Source organism: Rhipicephalus microplus, unplaced genomic scaffold (assembly GCF_043290135.1).
Source record: "Rhipicephalus microplus isolate Deutch F79 unplaced genomic scaffold, USDA_Rmic scaffold_14, whole genome shotgun sequence".
In the NCBI taxonomy this organism is placed as follows: Eukaryota; Metazoa; Arthropoda; class Arachnida; order Ixodida; family Ixodidae; genus Rhipicephalus; species Rhipicephalus microplus.
The window spans coordinates 21,619,035-21,640,613 of NW_027464587.1; the positions used below are offsets into that span (position 1 = coordinate 21,619,035).

The 21,579-nt window shown below is 45.5% G+C and overlaps 1 protein-coding gene across 1 annotated transcript in view; it reads right to left on the reverse strand.

The window, feature by feature from the left end:
* Polr1A (RNA polymerase I subunit RpI1) overlaps positions 1-21,579 on the reverse strand; it is a 610,310-nt gene that overhangs the window by 15,843 nt on the left and 572,888 nt on the right. The window lies entirely within an intron of this gene.

Here is a 21,579-nt window from a genome sequence, read left to right on the forward strand (position 1 = left end):
AACGACGCAGTTCATCATTATACCAGTCATTGCATCGCTGTTCGATCGCTTCAGCCGTTCGGGGGTTTCGCTTGACAGCGAATCACTAGCGTTTTTGCACGAAAAAGAAAACGAAGTCGCAAAGTATAGTTTACCGTTAGGAATCGTAGAATTGAGTCCGGATTCCCGAATGGCGCAAGTTTTCGAAATGGTTCAGGTATCTTCAATAAGGTGCTTGCGATCAAAATTAAACAAATTTAAACGCGATGAAGCTTCACAAAGGACAGATGGTTCGCAGTGTATTTATATTCATGGTTTCGTTTGAAAAATTGAGAAAGTATCGGCTCTGTGTGCGTCTTCTTCCCTACATGCCTAGTTTATTTTGCGCTGTTCACACACACGCACACACACGAATAAAGTGAAAGCCATCTTGCGCAGCTAACCACCCTTATGATAGTGTAATTAAGTTTTTTTTTCTCGAAAACGCTTGACCACTATAGCGCTGTTATAGCCATTCTAGTTGAACCAAGCATCAAAACTGACTATTTATCGTCTTCTTGAGCATTTATGCTTACGCAATTGATTACACTGCAGCGTTCACAGCTTTATATTGCCTGACAACATGAAAGAATTTCAAGCGCAGATGTCATTTATGATTTCTTAATCATAAATGACATCTGCGCTTGAAATTCTTTCAAGCTAAAGGATGTTATCAACGTTGCCTGGAACAATCTATCATCAAACAAAAACATCAATATTATTTATGTCAAACTCAACTGTGACCTAGTTCAAGTAGTTACCGATCTCGTTTATACACTGTGTCAACAGCAACTATACTCAACACGCAGCAACAAAGTTTATCAACAAAGTATACCCATTTTTCGATAGGCTGCACAAACTGAGGCCAGCCTATAAACAGCTTCAATGTTATAAAAAAACATGTTGTAGGCATTTCGTAGATTCATTTTGTATATCACAGGCTGAAGAAAGTGGAAAGTAGATACGACGTTAATGTTTTTGAGCCTGCCAATGAGCTTGGTAAAATTTTGTGCAGCTGTGCAGAGAAATAATGACAGATGAGAAGCAGACTGACACCTCTTTGTAAAACACACCGACGAATTCACTAACTGCCATACAGGTGTGGTTCATAAGTTTACTTTTAGTAATAGCATGTATGTATAAAAAGCACTTGTAAAGTTCCAGTATGTGCAGAAATCTTTGCAGAGCACCTGGTTATTAGACGATGGTATTGACATCTTGTGACACTTCATGCAACCACAATTATAGGAATGTTTCTTTGTTTTTCCTGAGTGATCGTGGTGAAAAATGTTTAAAGAAGCTTTGCATTCGTAACTGCATCACTGATGAGAATTGACGCTAGCAGAAAATTAGAATGTAGGTCATCAACATTAAACAGCTTTTGCCGCAAAACTGGCGATCTCGTTATTCGATTCATCGGTCATTCGATTTCGAAAACCAGATTGATCGGATATTCGGTTAACAATACCGTGATATTCGGATAATTGAATCACCGGATTTTCATTTTGTAATGCTAGTATAAATATTCGTTTTCTTGGATTCTTGTGTTTTTGGAAACATAGCCACCGTTTGTACATGTCCAATATGTGCTTTTATTGATCATCTCATATTGTTCATTTGTCTTAATGCAGGAACATTACGTGGGTCACTAGTGATAATGCCTCTTGAAAGGTGATTACCTATTCACAAACATTTTGTTAGATATTGCAACGGGTATGAGCCGAGAGAGGAGAAGAGGAGGAAGAACTAGTTCAGATACTGACTCCATTATTACCCGACTACGATCCTCGCCCTGCTAATAGACACCCTTCGACTTTAACCGCAACAATATGAATATCCGCAGGGTGCGAAAGTGCATGCACAGTTGAGAAACTGAAAGTCTTTGCATGGGCCATTAGTGATTACATCAGTAATCCATTAACGAGCTGAACACGTGTCGGTGCGTATCAATAGCACTTAAATATTGAATAAGCTCTAAGCAAGACTAAATATTCGTTTCCGAATATTCAAATAACCAGATGCACGTTCGTTCAAACTGGATAAGCAGAATTGCCGTTTCTTTATATCTGGATAACCGGCTTTTAAGGCCCGATTCACTTTTCTCTGGTTTAATGGGATAGCCGGTTTCGCGGATAGTTGCAAGCCCTATTACAATGTGCCAGGTATCTGCAACAACAGTTCTGTGCTGCCCTGATATAGCTTAGTGATGCAAAGTGGCCCCACCAATCTGGTCTCACAATTACAGCCACGGTAAACCAGTATGGAACATGGCGGCGATGGCGTAGTGGTTAGAGCATCCGCCTCGCATGCAAGAGGTCCGTGGTTCAAATCCCGGTACCGCGCAGTTCCCAACCGGATTAAAAAAAAATAAAAAAAAAATCCGCGTGTTGATGGAACTGCATTAAGAGGCCTGGGGTGCGGCCTCACCGGCAAACACCGCCGAGAACGCACTCCCTCACCAGAGAAGGATTGGCCACCCTGGTGCAGTATCTGGCCACTACCTCCCACATGCTTACGTCAAATAACTCACGGCCCTCAGTCCCCAGCAGCTGCGAAGCAACTGACCATGGCGGCGGTCAGATCTGCAACGCAGCAGAGGGTGCTAAGAATCTCTGGATCCGGACAGGCCGCCATTGGAACTTGAACTTGGCAACGTTTAATGCTAGAACCTTATCTAGTGAGGGAAGTCTAGCTGTACTATTCGAGGAGCTAGAGGGTGTTAAATGGGATATAATAGGGCTCAGTGAGGTTAGGAGGACAGATGAGGCCTATACGGTGCTACAGAATGGGCACGTCCTTTGCTACAGGGGCTTGGCAGACAGAAGAGAACTGGGAGTGGGGTTCCTAATTCACAGAAACATAGCTGGCAACATAGAGGAATACTATAGCATTAATGAAAGGGTGGTAGGTATCGTAATTAAACTGAATAAAAGATACAAGATGAAGGTAGTACAGGCTTACGCGCCTACATCCAGCCATGATGACGCTTCAGTTGAAAGCTTCTATGAAGACGTGGAATCGGCAATGAGTAAGGTAAAAACACAGTATACTATAGTGATGGGTGACTTTAATGCAAAGGTAGGGAAGAAGCAGGCTGGAGACCAGGCAGTTGGAGATTATGGCATCGGTCCTAGAAACGCCAGAGGAGAGCTACTAGTAGAATTCGCAGAACGCAATAATTTACGGATTTTGAATACCTTCTACCGAAAACGAGAAAACCGCAAGTGGACATGGAGGAGCCCTAATGGCGAAAATAAGAACGAAATAGACTTTATAATGAGTGCACAACCTGGAATCGTGCAGGATGTGGAAGTGATTGGCAAGGTACGATGCAGTGACCATAGAATAGTACGGTCTCGAATTCGCCTAGACTTGAAGAAGGAACGACAGAAACTGATACGCAAGAAGCCAATCAATCAGCTAGCACTGAGAGGGAAAGTACAGGAATTCAGAGTGTCGCTGCAGAACAGGTACTCGGCTCTTAGTGAGGAAACGAACCTTAGCGTAGATACAATGAATGATAATCTAACGAGTATCATTACGGAGTGTGCAGTGGAAGTTGGAGGCAGGGTAGTTAGACAGGACACTGGCAAGCTTTCCCAGGAAACGAAGAACCTAATTAAGAAGCGTCAAATCATGAAAGTGTCAAGTACAACAGACAAAATAGAACTTGCAGAGCTTTCCAAGTTGATTAATAGACGTAAGGTATGCCATGTAAGAAGGTATAACATGGAGAGAATTGAACACGCTCTGAAAAACGGAGGAAGTGTCAAAGCATTGAAGAGGAAACTTGGGATAGGCAAAAGTCGGATGTATGCACTAAGGGACAAAGAAGGCAAAATAACTACCAATATGGATAGGATAGTTAAAATAGCAGAGGAGTTTTACAGAGATCTGTACAGTAGCCATGACAACCATGGCCTTAATACTATAAGAACTAGCAGTAACCCAGATTACACCCCACCAGTAATGATAGAAGAAGTCAGGAAAGCTTTGGAGAGCATGCAAAGGGGCAAAGCTGCTGGTGAGGATCAGGTAACATCAGATATGCTGAAAGATGGAGGACAGATTGTGTTAGAAAAACTAGCCACCCTGTTTACGAGGTGTCTCCTGACGGGAAGAGTACCAGAGTCTTGGAAGAACGCTAACATCACCTTAATACATAAGAAAGGAGATGACAAGGACTTGAAGAATTACAGGCCGATCAGCTTGCTCTCTGTAGTATACAAGCTATTTACAAAGGTAATTGCTAACAGAGTAAAGAAAACATTAGAATTCAATCAACCAAAGGAACAAGCAGGATTTCGAACAGGCTACTCAACAATTGACCACATTCATACTATCAATCAGGTAATAGAGAAATGCTCAGAGTATAACCAACCCCTATACATAGCCTTCATAGATTACGAGAAAGCGTTTGATTCAGTAGAAATATCAGCCGTCATGCAAACACTGCGGAATCAGGGCGTAGATGAAGTATATATAAACATTCTGGAAGAAATCTACAGGGGATCAACTGCTACCATAGTGCTTCATAAAGAAAGCAACAGAATACCAATCAAGAAGGGTGTAAGGCAGGGGGACACAATTTCCCCAATGCTATTTACCGCGTGCTTACAGGAGGTTTTCAGAAGCCTAGAATGGGAACAGTTAGGGATAAGAGTCAATGGAGAATACCTTAGTAACCTGCGCTTCGCCGATGACATTGCATTGCTGAGTAACTCGGGGGACGAATTGCAACTCATGATTACGGAGCTAGACAAGGAGAGCAGAAAGGTGGGTCTTAAAATTAATCTGCAGAAAACGAAAGTAATGTACAACAACCTCGGCAAGGAGCAGCGCTTCGAGATAGGTAATAGTGCACTTGAAGTTGTAAAAGACTATGTCTACTTAGGGCAGGTAATAACCGCAGAGCCGAACCACGAGATTGAAGTAACTAGAAGAATAAGAATGGGGTGGAGCACATTTGGCAAGCACTCTCAAATTATGACAGGTAGTTTGCCACTATCCCTCAAGAGGAAGGTATATAACAGCTGTATCTTGCCGGTACTTAGCTACGGAGCAGAAACCTGGAGACTTACAAAGAGGGTTCAGCTTAAATTGAGGACGACGCAGCGAGCAATGGAAAGAAAAATGGTAGGTGTAACCTTAAGAGACAAGAAGAGAGCAGAGTGGATTAGGGAACAAACGGGGGTTAAGGATATCATAGCTGAAATCAAGAAGAAGAAATGGACATGGGCAGGGCATGTAGCGCGTAGACAGGATAACCGCTGGTCATTAAGGGTAACTGACTGGATTCCCAGAGAAGGGAAGCGGGTTAGGGGGAGACAGAAGGTTAGGTGGGCAGATGAGATTAAGAAGTTTGCGGGTATAAATTGGCAGCAGCAAGCACAGGACCGGGTTAACTGGCGGAACATGGGAGAGGCCTTTGTCCTGCAGTGGACGTAGTCAGGCTGATGATGAAACCAGTATGCTTAAGCCAAGATAAGTAAACAATGTGAAATTCACTGAAGTTGCCTTCAAAGGTTTGAATGACGATGCCAAGCACTTTCCAAAATGCTAGCAAGTTTGCCCACTTCGCCAACATGCTGAGAAAAATTAGTATGTTAGCCTACTGGTTGCCTGGTGCAACAGAGCTGTTGGCCAGTCACTGTGCTTTGCATGTTACTGTAATGTGGTGTCGCGTCACTAAAATTTTTTGTTACACTTCCTACACAATGACGTCAGTGACAGTAGCACTAGCGAAAGTTTTCAACCGCGAGAATGAACATTTAGGCATACTTTGGAAGTGAATTAAGATATGTTCTAAACATTTGAAAAGTTCAACATTTTGTGCTGAGTGTCCATTCTGCAGCTCTCAACAGGGAAATTGGCGGGTGTGTCCTTTCACCAATTTCCTAGCATTGCAGAACTGTGCTCTAAGTGGCGAAAAAACATTTCGCGAGAAAATCTCGACATCAGCGACTAGTCCGCGTCGACTGTGGTGTGTAGCAAACACTTCAACGAAAGTGATTATATTCCCGGATGCCGAATACGAAAGTTGCTTGCTGGAGCTGTGCCAACCATCTTTGAACTATATCCGTCGTACATGGTGCCAGCTGCAAAAAGACTGCGTAAGGACCCAGCATGCCGTCACCCCCCAGCTCCTAGAAATCTTTTAAAGCGAAAAGCAGATTCCCCACTGCCTCGCCATGAAGATTTTGGTGTGCTTGAGGAAGTAACCGATATGCAAAATTGTGTTTCTATTTCAATTGGTTAGCATCGTTACTGTTGGTTTGTGTTAACACAAACCAACAGTAAACACAAAGCAACCAATTAACACAAACCAATAGTAACGACGCTAACCGATGTAGTCGCTAACTCGTCATGGTCAAAAGGCTTCAGGCTCAGGTTGCCTGTCAACACTCAAAGTACGGGGGGCTCGTGATACAGCTTGCTGTACAACAAGATGAACGCGTACAGCAACGACAAACACTATGCTGCTGTCAAGAAGATTGTGGCCGATTCACAGACAGGTGAGAAAAAAGCTGTTTTTCTCTCTCACCAGAGTGTAGCCTATGGCAGTAAACTACCGTCTTATTCAGAAGAAATTGTAAGAGAATGCGTGATTTGGCGATTCATCTTACCAAAAGGTTATGACCACTCTCGAAAATGTGACCTCTTGACACTGCTAGTGAAGTGCACACTTCAAATGTGTGTGTGCCCTAGCCAAACCCAAGCCAAGCCCTAGTCAGGTATGAGCCCTGTCATGAGGGAAAGGCTGATTTTTTAGGCATCTATGCTCAGCAGAAAACAACACATGGCATTGTTGATCATAGACGAAGCTGCTATTAAGACAAAATGTGTCTACGACAGAAATTGATTGATATGTGGGTTTTAACGTCCCAAAACCACTGTATGATTATGATAGATGCCATAGTGGAGGACTCCAGAAATTTCGACCACCTGGGGTTCTTTAACGTGCACCCAAATCTGAGCGCACGGGCCTACAACATTTCCGCCTCCATCGGAAATGCAGCCGGGATTCGATCCCATGACCTGTGGGTCAGCAGCCGAGTACCTTAGCCACTAGATTACCGCAGCAGGGTCTACGACAGAAAGGCCGACACAGTTTTTGGACTCAAAGACAAGCCCGAAAGCAGGCCAGCATGCAGCTCTACAAACACGCTTGCAAATAGAGTACTGTGTTCCGTTCTGCATGGTGAGGCGAGTTCGTACAGAATACCATGTGCCTACTACTTCGCCAAACACCTTAGTGAAGAGACTTGTTTGCCTGGACCAAGTAATCTGTGCTGTGGAGTCTTGTGGATTTGTCATTGTCAGAGTCGTTACAGATAATTACTCGGCGCCCCGCCGCGGTGGTCTAGCGGCTAAGGTACTCGGCTGCTGACCCGCAGGTCGCGGGTTCAAATCCCGGCTGCGGCGGCTGCATTTCCGATGGAGGCGGAAATGTTGTAGGCCCGTGTGCTCAGATTTGGGTGCACGTTAAAGAACCCCAGGTGGTCGAAATTTCCGGAGCCCTCCACTACGGCGTCTCTCATAATCATATGGTGGTTTTGGGACGTTAAACCCCACATATCAATCAATCAATAATTACTCGGCAAACGTCACAATGTTTAAACACATGGGAAGTGGATGTTTGTCTACAGTAGTACCCCGTCCTCATGATTCAGATAGAGTGATTTTCCTGAGTTTTGACCCTTGTCATATCCTCAAATATGTACGCAGCCAGTTCCTAGACCGTGATCTTACAGACGGTGCAGGGGTCATTACTGGGAAGTTTGTTCAGAAACTGAACGAATTTCAGAAGGACAAAACCATTAAATTGGCCAGACATCTAACTAGGAAGCACGTTTACCCATCCAACTTGGAAAAGACGAACGTGCTTCGCACTGTTCAAACATTCTCTCTGCAAGTGACGGCACCGTTGTCTCACTCTCAAGAGAATGACGCGGCGATCCAGCCCTTTACTGTTTCAAAGAAGTCACCCAAACAATTCTGTTCATGAAGATGATCAAGCAATTGTTTGACATCCATGACACAGTGTACAGTGGGAGTGAGAACAAGAGGCCCCTCTCTGAGGAAAGTGACCCCAGAATGGTCTGGCTGGAGAAGGATTTTACCTGCTACATAAAGAAAGTTCAGGAGGCGTCAATGGCATCAGGAAAAGGTGAATTAACCAATGAAACGTACCATGCCCTGCTTTTCACCACGAAGGCAACAGTGGAGGCAACAAATTTCCGCTTGGGGCAGGGTATCAAGTACGTTCTGACAAGAAACTTCAACAGCGACCCAATTGAAGCTCTCTTTCGACGGCTCAGGTCTATATGTGGCGGTAATGATGTACTTGATGCGAGGGCTGTCACAACTGCCCTTGATAACATTGTCAAAGAAAAGGCTATACACCCAAGGCAGGTCCGGCAGATGTGAGAGACTAGATCTGAAGAGCTCGCTACAGCCGCACCACAGGAAGTGCAGTGATGTACTCCGGTCTGGTGTATGTTGGGGTATTTGGTGAAACTTAAACTATTAGCGAATTAGGCTGTGATGCATGCTTGATGATAGTGACGACTAACAAAGAGGACCCTCTGTACACTTTATTGCTCGAACAGGACAAAAGTAGACTGCACTATCCGAATCTTGTGTTCTTGGCACTTTTGGATAACATTGTGATTTTTTTTTTAAATGGCTGTGAAGTATCTACCGCCGACAAAAGTGCACGAAGTGCTGCAACTTCTTGTCACACCTTACCTCGAACAATCGCCTGTTTTGAACTGCCGAGAGGATGTCGGCAACGGTCACAGAAGCCGCACAACCAGTGTGATTGCTGACAGGTTTCTGAGGCTGCTTTTAGTCAATCACACCAAAATGATAACAGAAAAAAAAGAAAATCAGTTGCTTACGTGCCTAAGCCATCTAGAAAGCATTTTAGGCTTTAATACAGATGATATTGTTACGGGGTCAGTGACTTCAGTATAAACGCAATTACAGAGGAACAACCTCAGACAAGAATCACAATGGCTGATTGGCACACTCGCGCGCCTGTCAGCTGATTCTGTCCCCCCCCCCCCCCCCGGGGCCTTGGAGCGCCCTCTCGGCGTGAGTCCAAAGAAGTGCGGCAGAAGTAGGGTTTCGTGCGCGAAACACGAAGAATGTCAACAGGTGACAAACTTACTGACGTATTGGAGTGCAATGGCGCTATCTCGTAGTTGACGTCGCTCTTGACGTAAGGCTATATTAAGACAATATATATTAAGAATATATTAAAATTATATCAAGAATATATTAAGACAATATTAAGGTTGTCGGCACGAAATTGTGCAATAGTGATTTACATTGATCAGAAATAAAGTTTGTATTTGTGAATACCTAAGTTTTGTTGTAGCCTCACAGAATTCTTTCTGCAAAACTTTACGTGTGCATGCTTAAATAAGCATATGGCCTTAGTAACAACGTGAACTCAATAATTGTGAACGTTGAGTTTATCTTCCCCTTATACTTTTCTAGTGTTGTCTGCTGCTAGCTTATGTTTTCCAGGAGAGGCTCGAAGCCGTTCAATCCGCATCATATTGCCACCATTGATGAACAAGCCGCTGTGGCTCATACTACTTTTGGGCTGCGAAGAAGAAGAGAACAATTTCGATGCTCTAGTTCAGGTGAACTCATGGCTGCAGGTCTTGTTTTGCTCGTGACATTACTGGTGGAGGTGCTGGGTACGTGTACTTCGGCTACGTCGGCCATCGTGGAGACAGCTACATCTCCCACAGCAAGAAGCAGCCGCCGCCTGCGTGGGTTACCCCCTGAATTCAATCCCTTGGCATCGACACCCCGAAAGATGGCAATTTCGATGACAAGCCAGGCGGTCCAAACCAGCGATGCCCATGGTCCTCTTCTTTTCCATGCGCTACAGACACCAAAGCTGTTCCATGGAGACATCTTCGAGGATGTTGATGACTGGCTCGACCACTTTGATTGGGTTGCCAGTATCAACGAATGGGACGATGTTTGCAAGCTGTGCAGAGTTTACTTCTACTTGGAGAATTCTGCAAAGACGTGGTACGAGAACCACGAGGGCTCTTTGCAACCAAGCAAGAGTTTAGCCGACAGCTCCGTGATGCCTATCGCAACACCGAGAAGAAGGAGAGGGCTGAACAAGCCATATCCTGCAGAAACCAGCGGCCAAACAAACGAGTATCCATGTTTGTCGAGGACATGCTTCGGCTCTTCAAGCGCGTGGACCCTGCTATGCCCAAGGAAAAGAAGGTGCGGCATTTGATGCGCAAAGTAAAAGAACAGCTTTTCGCTGGGCTCGTGCGCAATTCACCGTCGATAGTCGCCCAGTTAATCAGTGAGGCAACTACGATGGAACGTACGCTGCAGCAGCGGTCGTCACAATACGAACGCCAGATCCCGGCCGCCGCATGCTCTATCGGCTCTGACAGCGAGAGACAGGCCCTCGCAGACTTCATTCGAAGTATTGTTCGGGACGAATTGCGACAGCTTCAGGCAGTGGGATCCCATCCACCTGTGTCAGCCCTCGTGGATGTAATCAGACAACAAGTCCGGCAGGCCGTCACACCCCTGGCCCCAATCGCACCACCGATTCCCGAGGCCCCAGTCCTGACATACGCGGCGGCATTGTGATCCCCTGTGCCACCGGCTACACATCCTGCTATGCGGCCAAGGTACCAGGCTATGCAGTCGTTCCACGACACTGCTTTGAGCCCACCTCTCTGCTCAAGGTTTCCGAGCACACCCACCTATCTGCCTGAAAAAATTGAATTGCTGCACAAACTTGAAGAAAGAAACAAGAGAGACAGGAAAGAGCGCAGACTACCAACTGTTTATTGTCGTTTTTGGAAGCCAATATATACGCATGCTATGCTGCGCTTCCACGATGCGCACAAAACCAAAGATGCCACAAACAAAGCCGACCGAAAACAAATCAAACCAAAATTGACTGCCACCACAATGACAAAAGTGAAAAATGGCAAAATACAAAAGTGATACCCATCACAATCTAAACTGCGTAATCCCAAGGTGCGCGCTCATCTGTTTTTATTTATCTTTTATTATTTATTGCACCAAGCATCAACAAAGGCATGAAAGAATGAAAACGTACTCTACACATTTTTGTTTAAAAACCCTAAAAATAGCGCTTAGCACCAAATAAAACAATAAATTAACATTTTATATTCACTCCAAGCAGCCCTAATTGAGAAACACGAAGAAGCAGTACGCCGAGAGAGTCAAAAACTATACTAACATAAAACCTTAAAAAACATTACGTAGCGTCACATGGGAAATAAAACATGAACACTAATGAACGAAACAAAAGAAGAGGAATGGAAGAGAACACACTGCAAGGCGTTAGCGACAACATTACACATGACCATGTAGGAAGACCATTTCCCTGTCCGAAAGTGAAATTGAAGGCATGCTTATGCACTTGTCATTATATTGCCTGATAAAGTACGCTTCTATTATCTCTCTTTCGGTCTTTTCACGTGCCTTAGCCATGACTGACGCATTCTCGAACCGGGGGGTGCAACCGCATTTCCTACAGTGGAAATCTAAATGACCTCCATTTTTTCCTTTTACGGCCAGACTGTGCTCACGCAAGCGTTCGTTGAGGCAACGCCCTGTCTGCCCTATGTACACCCTCCCACACGACAAAGGGATCAGATATACAACAGCAAATACACACCTAATGAACACGTTCGCATGCTTTTTTGTGCATTTTGCCTTCTTCTGTTTAGTCATCAACGAGCAGATCTGTCTTAACCTTGTAGGCGCTGAAAACAGTACATCCACACCATACCTATTAGCCCCCTTTTTTACATTATGGGAAACACCATGTAAGTAAGGCATGACATGAATAGGCCTCCTCTCCCTTCCTTCGACGCTTGGACCCATGCCCTTGTATTTTTTAAGAAGGCTTTCACAAGCGCTAGCTAAAAACTGTGCTGGGTATCCAGCCGCACCCAGACGAGCTACCTGATTCTCGAAGCTTTCAAACATCAGATGAGGGCAAGACTTGTCGAGGGCTTCCGCACATGCTGACATCACAATGCCCCTCTTAATCAACTTCGAGTGCGCGCTATCAAAAGGCAATAAGCCTTTCTTCGATCGTGGATTGTATTTGAAGCAGATGTGCTCCTTGGCAAACTTCAGCCGTAGGTCCAAATACTGGATCTCATTTTCAACCGGCATTTCGTGCGTGAACTTCAGGCCACTGGAGTGTCTGTTGAAAACCTCAAGGACACCTTTCACAACACTTTGAACCCGTTCACATGGGACCTTTCCAAGCACAATAAGGTAGTCGTCCACATACCTGAAGGTGCGAACGACATCCAAATGGGACAGATCATCCTTCAGGCGTTGGTCGAAGGCTGCCAAGAATATGTCACTGAGAACAGGTGCGACTGCTGATCCAATACAAATTCCAGCTTTTTGGACGTAGGTACCCTCCTGGTGGCCGATTGCAGTGGACTCTAGGTAGAATCTTAAAAGTTCCAAAAAGTTACTCACGAAGATACCATGCTTGTTTTGGAAATTGACTTCACCGAATTCTTCGATTGCACTCCTGACAGCATCAAAAAGCGCGCCATGTGGAATTGAGTAAAAAAGTTCTTCCACATCAATAGAAAAAGCTGTGGATGCCACTGGTAAGCTTTCCTTCAAAGTAGAAATGATTTCCAAAGAACTTCGCACTAAGAAAGGGTCACCGCTGTTAAGAGAACCAAGTATGCCTTGTAGGTACCGCGACACTACCCTTTGCCAGCTGCCCTTCTCGGACACAATGAGGCGAAGCAGGTAGTCACACTTGTGCGTCTTGCAAGTGAAAAATGACTGTAGCGTCGCATTGCTTGTTTTTACCACTTCTCTGCAGAGCGCATCAAGGTTCATTTCATTCAACAGTTTTTGTATCATGGTCTTCCGTTACTTTGGACAGAAATGCACCTCTTTGAAGTTTTTGCACACTGCATCTAGTGCCTTGTCCTCGTACATCCGTTCAGGAAGAACCACGAATCCTCCCTCTTTGTCTGAGGTTAGAACCATCAAATTCCTTTCTTTGGGTGCCTTGACGACGAATCTTAGAGGAGGCCTAGGAACCCATGTCAGCATGTGCGGAAGCCCTCGACAAGTCTTGCCCTCATCTGATGTTTGAAAGCTTCGAGAATCAGGTAGCTCGTCTGGGTGCGGCTGGATACCCAGCACAGTTTTTAGCTAGCGCTTGTGAAAGCCTTCTTAAAAAATACAAGGGCATGGGTCCAAGCGTCGAAGGAAGGGAGAGGAGGCCTATTCATGTTATGCCTTACTTACATGGTGTTTCCCATAATGTAAAAAAGGTGGCTAATAGGTATGGTGTGGATGTACTGTTTTCAGCGCCTACAAAGTTAAGACAGATCTGCTCGTTGATGACTAAACAGAAGAAGGCAAAATGCACAAAAAAGCATGCGAACGTGTTCATTAGGTGTGTATTTGCTGTTGTATATCTGATCCCTTTGTCGTGTGAGAGGGTGTACATAGGGCAGACAGGGCGTTGCCTCAACGAACGCTTGCGTGAGCACAGTCTGGCCGTAAAAGGAAAAAATGGAGGTCATTTAGATTTCCACTGTAGGAAATGCGGTTGCACCCCCCGGTTCGAGAATGCGTCAGTCATGGCTAAGGCACGTGAAAAGACCGAAAGAGAGATAATAGAAGCGTACTTTATCAGGCAATATAATGACAAGTGCATAAGCATGCCTTCAATTTCACTTTCGGACAGGGAAATGGTCTTCCTACATGGTCATGTGTAATGTTGTCGCTAACGCCTTGCAGTGTGTTCTCTTCCATTCCTCTTCTTTTGTTTCGTTCATTAGTGTTCATGTTTTATTTCCCATGTGACGCTACGTAATGTTTTTTAAGGTTTTATGTTAGTATAGTTTTTGACTCTCTCGGCGTACTGCTTCTTCGTGTTTCTCAATTAGGGCTGCTTGGAGTGAATATAAAATGTTAATTTATTGTTTTATTTGGTGCTAAGCGCTATTTTTAGGGTTTTTAAACAAAAATGTGTAGAGTACGTTTTCATTCTTTCATGCCTTTGTTGATGCTTGGTGCAATAAATAATAAAAGATAAATAAAAACAGATGAGTGCGCACCTTGGGATTACGCAGTTTAGATTGTGATGGGTATCACTTTTGTATTTTGCCATTTTTCACTTTTGTCATTGTGGTGGCAGTCAACTTTGGTTTGATTTGTTTTCGGTCGGCTTTGTTTGTGGCATCTTTGGTTTTGTGCGCATCGTGGAAGCGCAGCATAGCATGCGTATATATTGGCTTCCAAAAATGACAATAAACAGTTGGTAGTCTGCGCTCTTTCCTGTCTCTCTTGTTTCTTTCTTCAAGTTTGTGCAGCAATTCAATTTTTTCAAGTATGAACCAACTAGTCTGCAAAAAAGTATTGCTTCAACCTATCTGCCGTCTACCTCAAGACAAAGTGGTAGCAAGGCAAGCACGTGGCGCACCTCGGATAACCGTCCGCTCTGCTATCACTGCGGCGAAGCGGCTCACGTTTACCGGAACCGTCAATACTGGCAACTAGGTCTTCGCGGCTTCCACCCTGATGCTTGATGCCCATGCTGCGGTGAGTGCCCCCATGAAATCAAAGTCTATCTCACGGGCCAGCGAACTTCTTCGACTATTCAGCACCACCAGTCGAGATCACCATCGCCTCGCCGGTCCAAGTCACCCAGTTTGCCCTCATCGTCTTCCGCTACTTTCAGGAGCCGGTCACCAAGTCCCAGCAGGGGAAACTAGGAACAGCGACTTCTGGGGGTGAAGTCGCGGCCCGGCGAACTGTAAAAGACCCTCCACCCTCCTTCGAAGCAACGACCGGACGAGGACCACTCCGGTTTTGCAGCGTTCTCCGACAGCAGAAAGATTGTTTCTGCCGAAATCGCCGTCTTTGTAGACAATCATGCTGCCAACGCCACCGGTGCCGACAATTCCGTAATGAGCGCCACACTGGCTTCTGAACTGAGGAAGGTTACCACACCATTGCAAGGACCCCAGTTGCACACGGCAGGTGGCCATCTGGTGATGCCTACTGGTATGTGCACGGCACGCATTTGTATAAGTACGTCAACATTTCCGGGCTTTTTCCTCGTATTGCGCGTGTGCTCTCGGCCAGTCGTTCTAGAAATGGACTTCCTTCGTGAATACGGCACCATCATCGACTTCCGTGAATTACTTGTGTTGTTCGAGGATCTTTTTTGCGCTGCAACTGACAGTACACAATTCCAGAAAAGAGCGCTCCGTGTTACCGACGATTCTCTGATTCTCCCACCTCGAAGCAGCCTCTTTTTCAAAGTATAATTGGGACAGGATGTGTCTGACGCGGTAATTGCAGAGGGGAATTTGTCCCTCCTTATTTCATGACAAATCTGTGTTGCCCGAGGAATCATTCAGCCTAGCAATAGGCATGTTCATCTGCTGGTCACGAACTTCAGCGGCGAATATCGCCACCTAACGAGACACACTGCCATTGCATATTGTGAAGAACTTGCCGATACTGATGGTTCGTCCACGTTAGCTTCATTTTCATCGACGTTAGCTTCATTTTCATCGAAGGCCACCCTGACGAGGCCTTCGCGAGCACTCTCGACGTAAATGAGAAACTACCTTCGTCTCAACGAGAAAGCCTTTTGCGTATACTTGGCTGATTTCAAGACTGCTTTGCCACTACTCAAAGGTTAAACAGACACAACTTGCTCAGCATCGTATCATAACGGAACAAACCGAGAGACCCATCCGACAACATGCCTATAGGGTTTCGCAAAAAGAGCAAGACGCTCTACGTGACCAAGTTCAGCAGATGCTTCAGGTCGACGTCATCTAGCCATTGACCAGTCCCTGGGCTTCGCCAGTTGTGCTAGTAAAGAAGGACGGTATATTGCGTTTTTGCGTTGATTACCGTAAACTGAACAAAGTCACCAATAAGGATGTTTATCCTCTACCCCGGATAGATGACTTGTTGGACCGTATACGCAACGCTAAGTATGTTTCCTCCATGGATTTGCGTAGCGGCTACTGGCAAATCGCAGTGGATGAGCGCGACCGCGAAAAGACGGCGTTTATTACTCCTGACGGCCTGTACGAGTTTAAAGTGTTGCCTTTCGGTCTATGCTCAGTGCCGGCTACTTTCTAAAGAATGATGAATACGGTTCTCACGGGGCTCAAATGGCAATCATGCCTTGTTTACCTTTATGATATCATGGTCTTTGCAGACACGTTTTAACAACTTGTCCAACGCCTTCATGCAGTACTTCAGGCAATCAGAACAGCGGGGCTTTCTCTCAAACCCGAGAAATGTCATTTTGCATATGAAGAACTGAAGTTCTTTGGTCACGTTGTGAGCCATGCCGGCATACGCCCAGATCCGGAGAAAACCCACGCCGTTGCCGCTCTTCCCCTGCCCACAAATAAGCGCGATCTACGCCGATTTGTGGGGCTCTGTGCGTATTACAGGCGCTTTGTCAAAAACTTTTCGAAGATTGCTCAACCCCTAAACAAGCTCACAAAAGACGGTGTCTTGTTTTTTTTGGGTCCCGATCACTGCCATGCGTTCGACACCCTCTGAAACCTCCTCCAGGCTCCGCCTGTACTGGGTCATTTTGACGAAAATGCTGACACGGAATTACACACTGACGCCAGCAACATTGGACTATGAGCGGTATTAGTTCAGTGGCATAATGGCGTAGAGCGCGTGATCGGTTATGCGAGCAGAACGTTATCCCCAGTGGAGAAAAACTATTCTGCAACCAAAAAGGAATGCCTTGCTGTTGTCTGGGCCATAACAAAGTTCCGCCCATACTTGTATGGCTGCCCATTCAGGTTAGTTAGCGACCACCATTCCCTTTGTTGGCTCGCAAATCTCAAAGATCCCTCAGGTCGTCTAGCACGATGGAGCCTTCGGCTACAAGATTTCGATGTCACCATCGTCCACAACTCTGGGCGGAAACACACCGACGCCGACTGTCCCTCACGTGCACCGGTCGAAAATGCCAACACTGTTCTTGAAGACGACACTTTTCTTTCTGCCGTATTGGCACCCCGCTTGGCTGAGCAACAGCGTCACGACTTGGAGCTCATCCCGCTCATTGACTACCTGGAAGGACGCAATTCCCACCCTCCTCAAAGCTTTGCACACTCACTATCCTCCTTTTGTTTCCACGATGGAGTGCTTTATAAAAAGAACTTTCATCCTACACAAGCTATGTATCTGCTTGTTTGCGCCAACTACGCTTCGTGGTGACATTTTACGTGCATGTCATGATGAGCCATCGTCCGGACACATCGGCTATACTCGCACGCTGCACTGGATTCACCGCTCCTACTACTGGCCACGTTTCGCAAAGACTGTGAATCACTACGTTCGCAAGCACTACGTTCGCACATGCCGCGACTGTCAGCGACGTAAGATTCCACCTTTACGACCAGCGGGACTACTGCAGCCAATAGGCCCACCAAAGGCGCCCTTTTGTCAGATTAGCATGGACTTGCTGGGGTCGTTCCCCACGTCTTCGTCTGGAAACCAGTAGATTGTGGTCGATACCGGCTACTTGACACGCTACTGTGAAACCAAGGCACTTCCAAAAGCCACTGCAGCAGATGTCATGGTGCTCCAGCTGTCGTCATAACTGATCGTGGGACAGCTTTCACCGCAGAGATGCTGCAAGAAGTCTTGCGATTAAATGGCACGAAACATCGTAAAACAACCATCCGCAAGCAAACGGGCTGACTGAACGACTCAATAAGACAATCGCGGACATGCTGTCAATGTAAGTGGACATCGATCACAAGAACTGGGACGCCATACTTCGCTACGTAACTTTTGCGTATAACACTGCTGATCAAGAAAGTACCGGCTTCACACCTTTTCGCTTAGTCCATGGTCGCGAGGTCACGAGGATTCTCGACGCCATGCTCCTGCCCGACAACTTAGGAATATACCACACGGATGCCGCCAAATTCGCGCAATGTGCAGAAGAGGCCCGTCAACTTGCTCGTCACCGTATTCAACACCACCAAACTGCAGACGCGAGCCGCTACAATCTTCATCACCGTGAAGTCATTTTCAAGCCTGGTGATGAAGTCTGGGACGTCACTTACGAGGTTCTCCTAGAAGGCTCTTCGAGACGTTCCCGTTTCACACTGCAAATTGAAGTCATTCACATTTCATGGCTCAAACCACACTTTTCGCGCTGTGAATCACCAGTGAGTGACTGACTTTATTGGTAACTTCGCGTCTTTCTACATTCTTTCCTATTTTTCTTATTTCTTATTTACCTCTTGACTACACAACCAACTACGTTATTCCCCCTTACACCATTAATTTTGCTTGCCTGGTAATTTTCATCTCATTTTCTCTTTTTTTGCCTTCATGTACAGCATCGAGATGATGCTTCTTGGGAGAGGGGCTAATGCCATCATTGATGAACGAGCCGCTGTGGCTCGTTCGCCTCGTTTTGGGCTGCGAAGAAAAAGAGAACATTTTTTTTGCTCTGGTTCAGGTGAACTCCTGGCTGCAGGTCTTGTTTTGCTCGTGACAATATCATACCACTATATTGACTACTGGCGCACAAAATGAACATCAAGCGTAATTTAACAGATAAGTTGTGTCCGGCAGCTAAAGTTGCTGGCATGCAGCCGGCCGGAGTGCATCCGTCAACGCGTTTTACGGAGGCGAGACAGTGAGCTAACAGCGCCACCACAGAGCTACGGTGGCAAACAGCAACAGCCATCATTGCAAAGGCCGTAAGGGAGGCGTGGAGAAGAAAGTCGAGTCCGGCCATGGCTCAGATAGACCAGATCCCGCTGGAATAGTCGTGTGCACAGAGGTAGATGCTTTTCCAGACACTCAATATGAGTAACATTTAATTTTTAAATTTGTCTCTGGTTTAACAACTACCAGTTCAAATTCACCCCTTAAGAGTGCTTTTAAGCAAGGAATTGTCGATGTCTTTGGCCACCCCGAGGTACGCAAGCTCCGTGCTGGACAGCGTCTACAGGGGCGTGAGCAGCTGCAGGGAGAAGGCTTCACAAGCTACATCCAAGACGTGCTCAACTTGTGCAAGCGCCTTAATCCTTTGATGGGCAAGGCAGACAGATTTGACCCATCTTGAAGGCATAGAAGATGACGCCTTCTACACGCTGCTGGCCAAGGACTCACGTACAGTGTCTGAACTTGCCACTCCATGCCAGAAATTCGAGGAGCTACGGAAATAACGGGTCTTGACACGGCGGCCAGCAGCTACAGATAAGGACCATATTATACCTTTTTTAGCGCACACAAAAAACGGGACAAGAAAGATACAGACGAGTGCTAACTCTCGACTAATTTATTTTTGAAAGGAACAGAACATACAGTAAGTACCTGGGAACCAGCTCATTGCCTGTGCAAGTTATGTGACAGGCAAACCTAAACAGATATAGCTAAACAGAATTTAAAAAACTACTTTTTATCTGTTAGAGCCACCGAAGGCCGACTAATACATTCGTTTGTACACCTACTTATATAGCAAACTTCTGTAAGTTCACGTGTTAGTTTATCTCTATGTGAGAACAAAATACCTGTATCGCGACACACGGGATCACAATGGCATGATTCACAATGATATGACAAGTGTCGAAATGTTTCTTTTCCTAGTGAGTTAGCATGCTCTTTTAGTCGTGTATTGATGCAGCAGCCAGTCTCCTATGCAAACATTTCTACAGGTTAGTGGTATCAGATATACCACCTTTTCTCGACATTTTATGAACTTTGATTTTTCTTAAAGGCGACAGCTACATTTTCTTTCTTCTATTTGTGATCTCGTGTTTTGCGATACAGATATTTTGTTCTCACATAGAGATAAACTAACACGTGAACTTACAGAAGTTTTCCATATAAAATGTGTACAAACAAATGTATTAGTCGACCTTTGGTGGCTCTAAAAGATTGGGAGTACAGTTTTTTAAATTCTGTTTAGCCATATATTTTTATGCTTGCCGGTCACATGACTTGCACATGCGGCGTGCTGGTTTCCAGGTACTTACTGTATGTTTTTTTCCTTTCAAAAATAAATTAGTTGAGAGTTACCGCTCATCTGTATCTTTCTTGTCCTATTTTTTGTGCATGCTAAAAAAGTTATAGTATGGTTTCATCTGTAGCCCCTACTTATTGCAAAGAAAACAGTGGCTCTTTCCCTTTACATTTTGTCCATCTGGTACTATTGACTGCCCTGCAGACTTTCCCGGTTCTCTATCCTCTTTGCTTCTTCTAAGGTTGACCAGACCCTGTGCTTGGAGCTAATGGTCCTCAGTCTCCGCAAGCTTGTCTGGACCTCTGCAGCTTCTTTTTTTTTTTCAAGAATACCGACAGATTCTACCGACATCACTGAAGAAACTGTTCCGAAATTATGATATCCTGGAGGTCCTGTAAGTACGCTCCGTCTATGCCATTTGCTGCCAACAGCCAAAGTATCCGGCGAGCCGAGCAGCAAACTGTTTCCCGGTTTCAGAGTTCTCAGCTGTGGAATTTTGGAACTTCACCCTTGATACTTCCTCGGTGTATCGAAAACGCAGTTAGAGGGTGTGCTTTAGCTTAGCATAGTCTAATGCTAAGGGGGGGGGGGGAGTATGTAGGTAAATTAACACAACTGGAGCGTGAAACAGGTGCCTTTTATTGCAACCCAAAACATCAAACAAACATGCGACATCACTTCATTTTGGACAGTTCATCAATGAGTAGCACAGTCGCGCTTAAAGAAAAATGCGGGTGAGGGTTTCGCGGATCATAGAAATGGCTTCGCGGACCCGCCTTTGAGAACTACTGGTCTAATGTGTAGTCCTTTGCCACCAGACTTACAGCGCCCACTACCTCTCTCCTCACAAACTGAGAGATGGAGTCGATTTATCGGCTGACCATCCTTGACTGTTGGCCACTCTCTCAAATGGCTGGACATACGCATCACACTCATCTCTTGCCTCGCGACAGATGAGTTTGCTCATCGTTATCAGCCCTAGCAAAAAGTGCACATAATGTCTTACAGGTGTGTAGCGGGCACACAAATTACCAGTAGAATGACGACTGGCATATTGGGTGCTTTCCTACTTCATAAATGTCACAGTGGACGTATAGTGGGTACCATGCATGTGTTGTGCCACGACTTACATATGGTGGGCGTATAGTAGTTACCTCGAATGTGCAGTACCGGACAATGAACAACACACACAACATACAAGCCTGACCCTAAGGTGCTTTGCTTTCAAAACGGGCGAGCACATATACCTGCAAAGTATAAAAAGAAGTAAACTGAAGCCTGCAACTCTCGGTGACCTAAAGCAGTTGTGCACCACTCAGCCACAGCTAGCAGTCCAGCGAACACCCTGGAAGAGAGGATCATTACGTTATGCCACACATTTAGGCGCAAAACATTCGGCAGTGACTGGTAGTTTGCAGCCATAAATGTTGCTTGCATATCTTTGACAAGCTTTTGCGAAAACAAAGAGTTGAGAGATTGTTCACCAATTGACC